The following is a 13,274-nucleotide window of genomic DNA, read 5'->3' as shown; positions in this document are numbered from 1 at the left end:
ATAATTAAGCATAGCTTGCTTACATTATGGTCAATTACTATTTTTGTTTAACAAAATCATATCAAATTTTAAGAGAAATTATTTCTTAATAATTTTTTTATCAGCAGTTACTTTGAATAGATGCCTACAAAGACAGTTTTGACAGAGAGAAGCAAAAAACAAAGGAAACAGGTGGCCAAAAAGTAATTCTCAGAAACATAGTCACCAGTTAAATTTTTCACTAGACAATTTATGCTACAGATCATACTTAATATAAATTGAATCAATTGCTGGGTCAGGTCCTGAGATAAAAGATATAACACTATTGAAGATAATTAGAGAAAAGTAAGAAAGGCGGGCACTGATGGTAAGAGGATATCTGAATGCAGTTGGTTCATTCAACAAATATTTAATGAGTGTGAAAGGCACTGTAGAGAATTAATGATAAGGTGTATCAATCCCTGGTACTGCAGGATATGACTCAAGCATATGAGAGAGTGGAGTGGCAAAGAGCCAACTGGTGGAGGAAAGGGGCCAAAACCAGACCCTGAGGGACTTCTATGCCAGCTGAGGTATTTATACTAACAGTAACAAGGCACCATGAAATACTTTCAAAATGGCAAGTTTTTAAAACATCACTCTAGTCCAAGTACAAAGGGAGAACTGAAGAGAAACAAGACTGGACCCAAAGGCCAGCTGGAAAAATATCATTTAGGGTAATTTCAGGAGGAATTAGAGGGTTATTTGGATCCATGACTAACCTACAGAGTCTGGCATCCCACCTACAATAAGATTATAATGGCCTTCCACTCTATATTTTCAATCTGTTAAGCATAGCCTCCCCATGGTTACCTCACTTCATCCTAAAATTCTTTTCAGCCATCTCCAAGATGATACATAAAAGCCATGTCTTTCCAAAGTATGTGTTTGTTATTGAACACAGGAGAGATAGGCAAGTACCAAATGTCTAGTGTCCTCCAGGGATAGTGTCACAAAATCCCAAGAGCTCGCCACATGGGGAATAAGAGTATCTTACCATAAAATGATATGTTCCCGGGACAAGACCATTTATGCAGCAAGTTTTGAAACTGCTAATTTCCTGTGGTTCCCTTCGTTTTTGGAAAAAAACAAAAAAAACAAAAAAACTCCTATGAGGTAAGCCTGATGAATCAGATTAGCTGCATGAAGATCCTAAAATCTATCAAGTTGCTTCACGTCAGACTGTTCTTTCTTCCTTTTAAATTACTCTAAGATCCCCCAAGGCCACAACTATTTCTAAGAGAACTCTTGTTCTGGTAACAAATTACAGTGATTCAGGCAAGTGATGATAGTGACCTGAAGTAATGTGATGAAAATGGGGAGGGAAATGATTTAAGAGGTAACAAAATATATGGCTACTTGAAGATGTGTTAGAGGTAGTAATAAGGAAGGGACAATGGCTCATTCATACCTTAGTTTATTTATTCAACAAATATTTACTAAGGGATAAGCTGCAGGTGCTCAAATACTGAACCACATGCAGTGCTGATGCTTGACATACAGTGGTGAAAAACCAGCCGTGTCCCTTAACCTTATAGGGCTTATATTCTAGTGAGGGAAGTAGACAATGGAGGAGAAGAGAGCAGAAAGAAAACAACAACCTCTTCCCCTCAAAAAAGATAATTGAGTCATTTCAGTTGATGCCAGGAGAGGATTTATAGGGTAATGTAAACAGGACTCACTTGGCAAGAGATCACTTTATAAAGTCAAGTAGAGAATCAGAAGAGATGATGTTGGTGCTGAAATCTGAAGGATGGGAAAGAGACACCATGCAGTGAGACAGAGAAAGAGTGTTCAGGCAGATTAAATTCTAAACAGGGAAAGAATTTGGTATCACAAGGAACAGAAAAGAGTCTGGGTTGAGTAGAGTATAGTGAGGAAGGGGAAATGTCCTATGAGTTGATGCCAAAGTTCAAGTGAAGGAATCAGGCAGATCTTGCTAGTTTTATAGACCACAGCAAGGAGTTTGAATTTTTTATAATAGCAGAGCCGTTGGGGCAAGAAAGTGTAACATGGTTAATTTACCTTTTTAAAGGCTTACCCTGAAGGAAAAAAAAAAAAAAAAAAGATTACTCTAGATACCTAAGCATAGTCTGCATTGGAATGGGACACTGCATGGGCAGAAAGACAGGTTAGAAGGCTCTTGCAGAGAGAGATGAAGGTGGTAGGGGTGGCAGAGATGAACCAAATGGATTCAGGTATATGTTATCATTAGAGTAGAATGACTTGAGTAACCTTTGAGCACTCAAAGAACACAGAAATATTAATTCAAAGGGATACAATGTCTATAACAGCATTATCTACAATAGCTGAACTATGGAAACAGCCCAAGTGCCCATCAACTGATGAATGGACAAAGGAGAGGTGATGTGTAAATACGATGCAATATTACTTGGCCATAAAAAAGAATGAGTTCTTGCCATTTGCAGCAACATGGAGATTGCTAGAAAGTATTATACTAAATGAAATAAGCCAGTCAGAAAAAGACAAATACCATATGATTTTACTAGTATGTGGAATTTAAGAAACCAAGCAAATAAGCCTACAGTGGGGATAAAAGAGAGAGAGGCAAAACAAGAAACAGACTCAACTCTAGAGAACAAACTAATGGTTACCGGGAGAGGAGGTGGGCAGGGGAACGGGTTAAACAGGAGATGAGGACTATGGAAGGCACTGTGTGATGAGCACCGGTGTTGTATGTAAGTGTTAAATCACTAAATTGTACACCTGAAACTAATATTAGACTCTATGTTAGCTAACTGGAATTTAAGTAAAAACTTAACAAAAAGAAGAGAATGGCCTGAGATGTGAAAAAAAAAAAAAAAAGAATTACACAGAAATAGTTTTGCCATTTATTGAGATGATAAAGACTTGGGAAGGAATAAGTGGTAAACAAGATTCAAAGTTCTATTAGGTCATATAGTTTGAAATTCCCAGCAGGCCTCATCTGTGGAAGTCAAGTTGGCACTTGGTTTTATGAGAATGGAACACTGTGGCCTAGAGGTATAAATCCAGGAGTCATCAACACACAGAGAATGCTTAAAGCCAAGGGCCAAATGTGCCAAAAGGGCAGAAATAAAGAAATGGGTCCAGAATTGAGTCTTAAAGGATGCCTACACTTAGCGGTAGTGTGCCAGTAAAGGAGACTGGAAGAGGGATTAAGGAGTGGCCAGTGCAACAAGGAAGGTGGAAACCCAAGAGTGCGCTGTCAAGGAAATGAAAAAGAGTGGGGGATGCTTCAAGAATTCCATAGTCAAGGGGCGCCTGGGTGGCTCAGTGGGTTAAGCCGCTGCCTTCTGCTCAGGTCATGATCTCAGGGTCCTGGGATCGAGTCCCACATCGGGCTCTCTGCTCAGCAGGGAGCCTGCTTCCCTTCCTCTCTCTCTGCCTGCCTCTCTGTCTACTTGTGATTTCTCTCTGTCAAATCTGTGATCTCTGTCTGTCAAATAAATAAATAAAAAATCTTAAAAAAAAAAAAAAGAATTCCATAGTCAAGAATATCTAATGATATCTAATGTTGGTGAGGGGTAAAGAATAATGCAGTTCCCCAAGTTATCATTTTGTGAAATTAGGTGAAAATGGTATCTTTTGCAAAGAGATAAACAAAAGAGGAGGAGCAGATTTGGAACCTGTTGAGCTGGTTCCACAGGGCTCTTCATGAAGACTTTATCCCCAAGCCTGCCGTTTATAATGCCCCTAGTGCTTTGCATTGAGCTCTGTATTCATCTGATAGAACTAAATAGTGAGACCTGCTAGATGTCCTTTTGTTGGCCTTTAAATAAGTTTGGAAGAAACAAACTTAGGTAGAGATAACTCTATCAGATGAAAGAGCCTGAATAAAAAGCATTCAGAAAGTTTTATTTGGTTGGCAGGGAGGGAGAAGGAAGAAAAGCGAGCAAAAGAAACAAGGAAAAAAAAAAAAACATTTATTGAGTACTTCCTAGGTAACAGACACTGCTAAGTGCTTTCTATTTTTAGTTAAATCACAGAGGGGTCAATATCACAAAGCTTTTACAAAATAAATAACTAGGATTCAGCGAAATTAGTAAGTTGGCTAATGACATAATGTGGTCAGTGAGGAAATAGGAATTTGCATCACGATCTCTCTGACTCCACACCCTGGACTCCTTGTGTTCTTGTCCTGCCTGATGTTGGCAGCACTTGCAATGACAGAACTCAGCCACGTGGAGAGTGGAGAATTTGGGAGATTTCTGAGAGCAGTATATGGATACCCCTGGGACAGACTTGTACATGTATGGCTGTCTTCATCCCCAGCCTCTCCCTTTGTACCATGCATGGGTGTTATGCCCCCCACTCCCACCCTTAACACCTACTTCTCATCCTCCCCTCCTCAAGAGTCACACACTTACCTGCTTCATGCCCCATCCCTTCACACCCTCTGAGTAGACCTGTGCTAGAATCGGGTCTCATTAGCAAACTAGCTGGTTGATGGTAGCTAAATTTTCTCAATATTGTGAACTTTCATGATCTCATCTCTGAAGTACAGGCAATTATTCCTACCTGGTGCCATTTGAAAATTTATACATAAAATTATCCAGGATTCCTGTTGTCATACAGAAAGTATGCAATACAGGTTTCAGTGTGAAAATGTCAGAGAACATATGGCTACATGTTATTTGGCCCATGTTAATATATGAAGACCAATCAGGTCTCTCCATCTCTCAGGTAACATTCATGTTTTTCATGTCGCATATCTCTAAAAAGAAGAAAGCAGCCACTTAAAGGCAAAGGTCTTCATTTATCATGTATGTGTGTTCTCATAATGGTTAATGCTTCATTGTAAAACAGTGTATTTTGATTTATATGGACAGATGTCTTCTGGAGCATCCTTGTGGTCTAAAGTTATTGTATATTTTCTGACCAGATGGGAAAGGAGGATTAAATTTGATAAACTATGAGAAAAGATCATTGACTCAGGCTGCCCTGAGACCATGCAGCTCATATCAGGCTCTAAAGTAGCAAGAAGACATCTTGCAATGAGTTGGACTTTGCAGAAGTCTTGTGATGCTCCCTGTGAAGACAATCATATGGTCTTAATTATTTTGCATTGAGTGCCTCTGGGCATGGACTTGGCAAAAAGGGCTTCTCTTTTGGCCACAGGGGGTGTCGTGTAGATGGCTTTCCTGTTAAAAACCAATATAAGAAATTCATTCTGGTGGAGGTTATAAAAAAAAAAATGCTTCAAATCATCTTCAGAATCACAATAACCTTTGTTAGAATGAGGCAATGTATTTGGTTTTTGATTATCAGATAAGCTTGGAAAATCATTTTTTTCCCTTTCTGACTTAATAAATGACCTTCAAAAAGGCAGTTTGGCAAATTACCATGATGCTAGGCCATTACAGAAAGATGAGGTAGGAGCACTTATGGCTGTGTATTTACCAAATCAAAAAATAATGCAAGTTGTCCTAGATGTACAGTGACTAAATTTACTGAAAAACCATCCCTCGACAAATGCTAAATTGTTCTCTGGATGTTTGAAGACTGTAAATAGCCTACCTTGAGTTTATGTAAGTGACTGGGACTAGCAAGAAACAAAAAAAGCTTCGCATCATTTCAGTACATCACAATTACAACAATAAGCAAAAGAAAATTAGGTATGTGTTCAAAATGACCATATAGTCAATATCTAGAAATTCAGTTGTCACTGTTACTTAACAGTTTAAAACCAATTTAATTTTTTAAATTTGGAATGGTACCATTTTTAAATGTCAAATCGCGGGTAAAGAGATGTTTTCAACTACAACTGTAGTAAATTCTCTGTGTGCTGTGCAGAATGAAGAGCAAATAGTGTAATTGTGCCCATGAGTGGTTTGGGAGGATGGCAGTGTACGATTGAAGAAGACAGAAAGCTTGGCACTGTCTCTTACTGTACATAACTCTTCCCCTTGCCAAACAGAGATTTATCATTACACAGAGAGAACCTCTTTCAGAAAAAAATAAATAAATAATAAGCCTCCATTTGAATTTATCTGGAAACTACATTTGCTACATAGAAAATGTTTAGTCTTATTTGTATATTTATTCATCACCATTCACATGTAGTTTTGATTCTAATCTGACTGTAAACTTCACAAACTGAACTTCTGTGCTGATTAAAAGTAACGACAGTGTGTTTATTAAAGTCAGCAAATCCGTGATTCAAAAAGACACCTTACTAAAGGGTCAGGATTTTATATTAAGAAAGAATGTCTGAAAGCAGGGAAGAAATGCTACTCTTTGGGTAAAGATATTCTATTGCTGTGAAAATCAGACATTAATAATTCATTTTTCATAGAATCTGCACTTCTGGCTCTTGGAAAGGCATAATAGTTTGAAAGGCCTACTAGGGTGAGAAGGAGCATAATGTGACTATCTAAGGCACACTTTCAAGTGAACTGACCCCTCTGTATCACGGTGCAGAAAGCAACCCTTGAAACATGGTACAAAATTTCCTCTTATTTAAAATCATTCTGAATTAATGTTGTCTATAACCTCCAACTTTGGAAGAGCCCATACGGAATTAATCAAATAAACCAGATAGAAGGGTTTGAAGAGTATACTTCAGGGACTGTTTAAAAGAAAAAGGGAAAGACTTTCAGGGTGTTCCGCCTGTTTGTTTCAATTATTCAATCTTCAAAGACATAAATTAAATATCATGGTAGGCATGAGGGCCCAAAGATGAATTAAACCTCGTCCCTGGCCTGGCAGAGCTCTCCATCTGGTAGAAGGGACAATCCACCAGAGTAAGAGTTCATTATGACCAGTAGTCTAAGGATGGAGATATGTGCAGGATATCGTTTGAAGGAAGTTATTCCAACTTGCCCAGGCCAGGAAATGATGGCGATCTGAGCAGAGTCTAGGGCAATGAGTAGGAGTTCTTCGGGACATGTTGGTGGGTTCTAGAACAAGGCTGGCATTCAGAATGATGGTTTAGGCAAAAACACTGGGGGAAAAAAAGTAGTGTGCTGAACTGAGGAAACTGAAAGTGCTTGGACAGCATAACATGTCAGGTAAGGGATGTGAAAAGAGCATTCAGCAAGAGGCAGATGTTGGAGAATTTTATATGTCATGTTAAGAAGCTTGGATTCTGTCCTTTAGGAATGGGAAACCACTGAATATAGGCCGGTGCATGATGTACTTCAGCAGAGATACCATGTTGGTCAAGATATACCATTAATATAATCAAAATACAGCTCATATTGCAGTGATCCTCAGCTTCTCTTGTGTACAACACTTGTTACAGAGCAATATTTACAGAATAAATGTTGCATAACACTTCTGTGCGTGCAAATCTGCGGAGGAAAACAAATGAAACAGTTAAGCAAAAATTAAGACAATATACAATTATACACATAATTTTAAAAAACTCTCCTACGATAGTAAATTCCAAAAAAGAACTTGAGATATCAGAGCCATTGGAAAACATCTTCTAACTTGGAACTTAAATTAAACTCTTACACATGTGCACAAACCCATACATCTCTCCATTTCTGTTGGAGAATGGGATGCCCATGAAATACTCTATTTGCTCCCCATTTCTCAGCCCCCATGCCATTAGGGATCGCCATGTGACTAGTTCTGTCAATGGCGATAAGGAGGCAGTGATACAGGTCACTTTCTGGCTCAGGCAGTGAAAAGTTTGTTGGGGATTCCTAAGTTCATTTTTGCCCTGCCGTGTCATCTGAGAATGTTTCAGGAGGTTGAGCCTCAGTAACTGATTGCAAGGAGCAGAGCCCCTCACCCTGATATCACCAAACAAACTTATGTTTACCATCAGTCAAAAATTTATGTTTACCATCAGTCAAAAGAACCCTAATTTGTCCAATGAATGTCCCATTCTTTCTTATTCCTTCCCCTACTATTTTATGCCTCACCTAGTTTAGACCTCTTGAGGGGTGTAATGTTTTTTTTTTTCTGCATAGCAATCATAACAAAATAGAAGACATAAAATAAAAACAACAAGAACAAAAGGCAAAGAGAAGAATGCCATAATTGAACTAAATTTTTGAAGAACATTGAAGAAAATGTATCGGAATTCTAGCAGTAGTTCTATCTGGGAAGGAGTTAGGTGATTGTGCTATCTTATTTTAATGGGTTTTCCAATTTTTCTAAAATAAGCCTGCATTATTTTTATAATAAAAAATAAACCCTTTTAAAATTAAATTTAAAAAAAAAGATTTGGAATGTTGCCAGGAATTTCTTCCCATGAACACCACACATACATGAAGTAGTAAGAAGAAGCAGATGAGTCACCTGACTTTTTTAGACTCTAAACATATGCCAATACATACAATTCTTTTTCTCTCTATTCTTTAGAGAACATGATCCAATACCATATTATAATATCAAGTTATAATTATTTTATAATTTAAAATATTCAGGTTATTTTTTAGAACTTAGGTTTGTTTAGTACTGTGCTGACCAAATAGTATTTGAATTTACTGACAAGTAAAACATTAGTCTTGTTCACTTATTTGATTCATTTTGCTTTTCTCTAATAAATTTTCCATATATGGCATTCAAAAACATTCTCATAAAACCTTATATTTGACTAGAAAGCTTTGATATTTAAATTGTTTGCTGTTCTCTAGAAGCTAATATTCAAGGAACAATTGTTTATTACATATACTATTTTTACCTACAGTTTTAGCATTTGAACATATTTGTTGAATTTTTAAGTGGTTTTGTTTTACTAAGTTTTGCAGATATGATGAAAATATTGTGGAAAAATTAAATTAGTATACAAGGTTTTATGATGGAAAGTTGATTGCTTACCTGTTAAGATACTCTAATTAGGTCTTTGCAGTTTAATTCCCTGTAACTTAAATTTTCAGATTTCAGTTTGAATTAATGGCTTACTAAAACTGAAGACCATTTCCGTAGAGAAAAAATGTTAAGGTATTTAAGATCTCGAGGATCTGGAGTTGATCAAAGTAACAGTATATCCACTTGAAATGAAAGGATATTTATAGGCAACATGATGTGCATAACATTTTAAGTATAACTTTGATATACATTCTTTCTATTCTTCAGTTTCATAAGTTACCTAGAACTTCAAATATTTAAGACCTTGATTCTCAAAACTGACAAGGGTGGGAACCAGCCTATAATTTACAATTAAAGCAACACTTTGCCCAGTGCTCTGATTTATTTTTCACAGTTCATCATTTTTCCCCAGTAACATTAAAGCAGGCCATGTGGTGTTTGTGTTTACTAAAATAGAACATGTGTTTCAAAAGAAAATGTGAAACTCTGCTTTATATTCTTAAATAAAATTCTACTTTATAAATAAAATCCTTAAAAAAAATAAAATAAAATTCTACTTTATAATAAGTCCTCCTTATAATGAGATTGAGTAACATCCTAGTCCAAGATATCTCTGCTAGAAGTCTGAGGGTCTGAGAAGGGTAAGTAAATTTGCTGGGTCAGGGAGAATCTAGGCTAGACCCACCCAGAGTGAAATTATCTTAATGTTTCAGAAACAAAGACCGTCTACCAGAGCTGTCATTGTTGCCAGGTTATTTTTGATAGTCTCCTTCAGATTTTATCATTCTTACCAAAAAAAGTCTATTTTTAAAAGATTTCAAAGCCTATTTTCTCTATTTTAAGTGATTTCATAGAGGAAAATGCACAGCCCACTGCATTCCTAGTGAAAGCCCTCAATTATACCATCACTTAACATTTTACCAGATTTCTGTTGTGGATTAGACACATTAAGTGGGAGAGGAGTAAAGGAGGAAGGAAGCAGCCACAGAAACAATATTAAATCTCACTATTGTCTTCGCCTTCAATCTACTTCTACTCTTTCACAGATCATGAGCTCAGGAGTCCTCCTTTCTCCCTTTATTATCTATGTGGCTCTAGTAAGTCCTTGACCTCTCTGAACCTTGTAAAACTGTGGTAACAGTATCTATGTCAAATTCCTGTGTGTGAATTAAAATAAGATAATACCAATGAATTGTTTGGAGTGGTGCACATATAAACACTCAGTTAATGTTTGCCACTATCATCATTAGTAGTGATATTAATTTTAACATCATCAAGACAGACACTTCCTTATTTGCATTAGTACTTCATGATAGCTTTCGTTCTTCTATCTCATGTCCTTAACCATGTGCTGTGCAAATTTCTGTATCAATTTTGGTCATGAAGATCAATAAGACACACTGAGTGCCCCATAACCTGTACTTCTTCAACCACTTCACCCATTTTCTCATAAGGAGTCATCATTTCATCGATTAGTTGTTCTATCATTCTATCTCTCCAAATCAGTTATGGATTAGTTTTACTATCCACTTTGATCCATTGGAAGGAAGGACACAGACAAGCACTGTTGATGATGCCCTTAAAGAATTATGGTTTCCAGCTGGCTGTAAGTCATTAGCATCTATTTCAAAGATCTACTGCTTCATGTAAGTTACCTGCCATACTCCTGTCCCTATGCCCTTGGCAAATGGTGCTGCCCATTTCTTGGAAGAAATCATGGGCAACATGAGATCAAACTCTGCCTGTCCTTTCCAAACAAGTAACTAATTACTTGTGTCTACCCACATATTTGCTTCTTTCCCACTGTCTTGGAAAGAGAGAACACTTCCCCACCAAACCCAGTATTGTTATCTGAGCTTCAGAGGTCAGCCTTTCCCATCTCCTCCTAGACCTCATGGAAAAATGTTACTTTTTTTTTTCTTTCTCATGTCTTTCAATTGTCTGATACCTTTGAACTCCATTTCCTATTTCCCCTTCAAGATTCATTCTCCCAACTATTGGTCTAACTTGCTTCTTCCATTTATACCTAAGATGCTTGATGGAAGTTTCAAATTTGCCCTCCCTTTCATTTTCACTCGATCCTCTGCAGTCTGGCTACATATCATACCACTTGCCCTGAAACTTTTCTTCTAATCACTATCTTCAGTGGGGCAGAGGTGGGAGGTCAGTTCTTAATATTTGCTACTACTGACGACTTTTATCCTCACCTCCTTCTCCTTGCAAAACATTGCTCATTGCTGGTTTCTCTACCCTGCCACTTTCACAGCTGCATCTCACCTATCTCTCCGCTCCCGAAACCTGTGCTTTCTGGGTTCCTTGTTCTTCTTTTTGCATTTCACAAGCTCACCCAACACACTGCCCACCGGGCACTTTTCACGTTCACTGCTTTGTTATCCATCCGCCAACCTGAATACATCAAGGCCCCTGTCCCTCACTCACTCACATTATGATGCCCCATTTGGAAGTGAACTGTAGTCAGTTTTCAGTAAAATAAAGCAGCTTGTAGCATATGCCTCGGTAGGTCACCTTATTAGAAAAGAAATGTATAGCTGATTCCACTTGCCTGAAACGTACGCTCTACTTACAGGCTTCTACTAAAGACCTGAAGGGAAACTAATGGTTTAAAGAGAGTAGAGGACGAAAAAGGCATTTCCTTTAAGTAAATATGCAAGGTAAGATTTGATCACACATAAGCATTCAGAGTTCAGTGATTTCAAGGCTCCAAATAAATGGCTAATTTTTCTTGGCAAATGAAATTGAATTATTAAATTATCATACTGGTGTAGGACATTTGTAATGGAAGGGAAAAGAACCCGTCTATTTATTTTCCCCCTCAAGGCCATATTATATTTGAATGTTTCCTGCTTAATAGCTGCACCTGCTGGTAAGGACAAAAGATGCACTATAACTTGATTTTGTAAATAACTTACTGCAATAGGCCGAGACTTTGTGCCGTACCTAATGGGCATATTGCCTCCTTCTCCTTTGATTGCATTCCTTTTTATATCATTTAAAAAGAAAAGGCTTGTACTGTTGTGTGTACTGGCTTAAATCTGTTTTTGTTACTGCTGGAAATTATTTCTGTTGTCATCTCAACCATTGTCAGCCAACTGTCGGTAAGGTTTGTTTTCAGAATTTAGGGTGAGTTTGCTAAGTGAAGCTGTCAACCTGCTCAAATACACAGTCAACTCTGTTATTTGCAGTGTTAAAGAAATGTAGTCATTCCTTTAGCAAAGTTTGTCTAGGAATAAAAGGAACACAGTTTTAGAAATGAATTAAAAAAACAAGAATAATTTGTGGTCAACCTAATTTTAGGTAAATTTTAAATACATTGTCTCAGGAATACAAATTAAAGCAATTCTTTGATGTATGACAGAAGAATCTAAGAAAAATTGGGGAAATAATACTTGGAAAATATGAATGATGCATAACATTTGCTCGTTTAAAAATTTCCTTAAATCTCTAATGGAGTTGAGACCCAGAGCCTTGAGAGTATATTTTTCATCCTTTTGTTATCTTAAGTGCTCAGTTTGGAGACCTGAGGAATCATGTGGCTAATCAGACCTACGAAGAAAGAGTCCTTACCATTCTTCAGTGGTAAAATACCATTAATTTTGCATTAGTATTCTCAAGTGAATGCTGCCTTCTTTTATTCTTGTGTTCATATTTAAAACCATTATAATAATTGTTTTTATGTAATTTATTTTTCTGTTTCAAAAAGTGACAAATGCTGGCTCTAAACAAAGGAAAATGGATTGTGAAAGCTAAATTCACCTCTCTTTTCTATTGCTTTTAAATTCATCTGTTAAGGAGGGGCTGAGGGAATTGATAGAATCCATGTATGGAAAGTTGGCTAGAAGATGACTGCCGTGTCACCATGATCTAGATAAAGCGTAGTTACCGGGGTCCTGCCGGCAAGCATGCATCCCAGGTGCCCAGCATCTGTTTAGTGAGATCTTACTCTTCATGCCACACACAACCATGCACACTCACAGGCATGTCATATAGTTCGATATGTATGTAGAAGGAAAAACAAATCAAAGAAACCATTGCTATAAGATTCAGTCTTTGACTTTTGCTCACTTCCTGCTAATTCATTTTCACTACGACGGTTAAATCTAAAAGATATCATGATTTCATGGGGCCTGGCACCTTTGTCTTCACATACCCCTTCCTCCATAAAACAAAATAATTAAGTTATATTTTACACCTGTATGGGGATAAAGACAAACATATTAATATGACATAATAAAACTTTTTGAGCTAAAAGTGGTTTTTTTCTCCTTCTGATCAAGAAGTAAATAAATAAATAAAACATGTTGGTATCTAAGAGTATCATGAGTCCCAGGCATTGTGCCTACTGTATCTAATGGGTAAGATAGCACTAGATATCTATGAACTTAATGCTTATTGACTACTAAATCTATCGTTCTTACCTTGACCACTCACTCAAGACCCTGGATTGAGAACTATCAATAGAAACTTTC

Source organism: Mustela nivalis (assembly GCF_964662115.1).
Source record: "Mustela nivalis genome assembly, chromosome: 7".
Lineage (NCBI taxonomy): Eukaryota > Metazoa > Chordata > Mammalia > Carnivora > Mustelidae > Mustela > Mustela nivalis.
Note: the sequence above shows the minus strand (reverse complement) of the source record.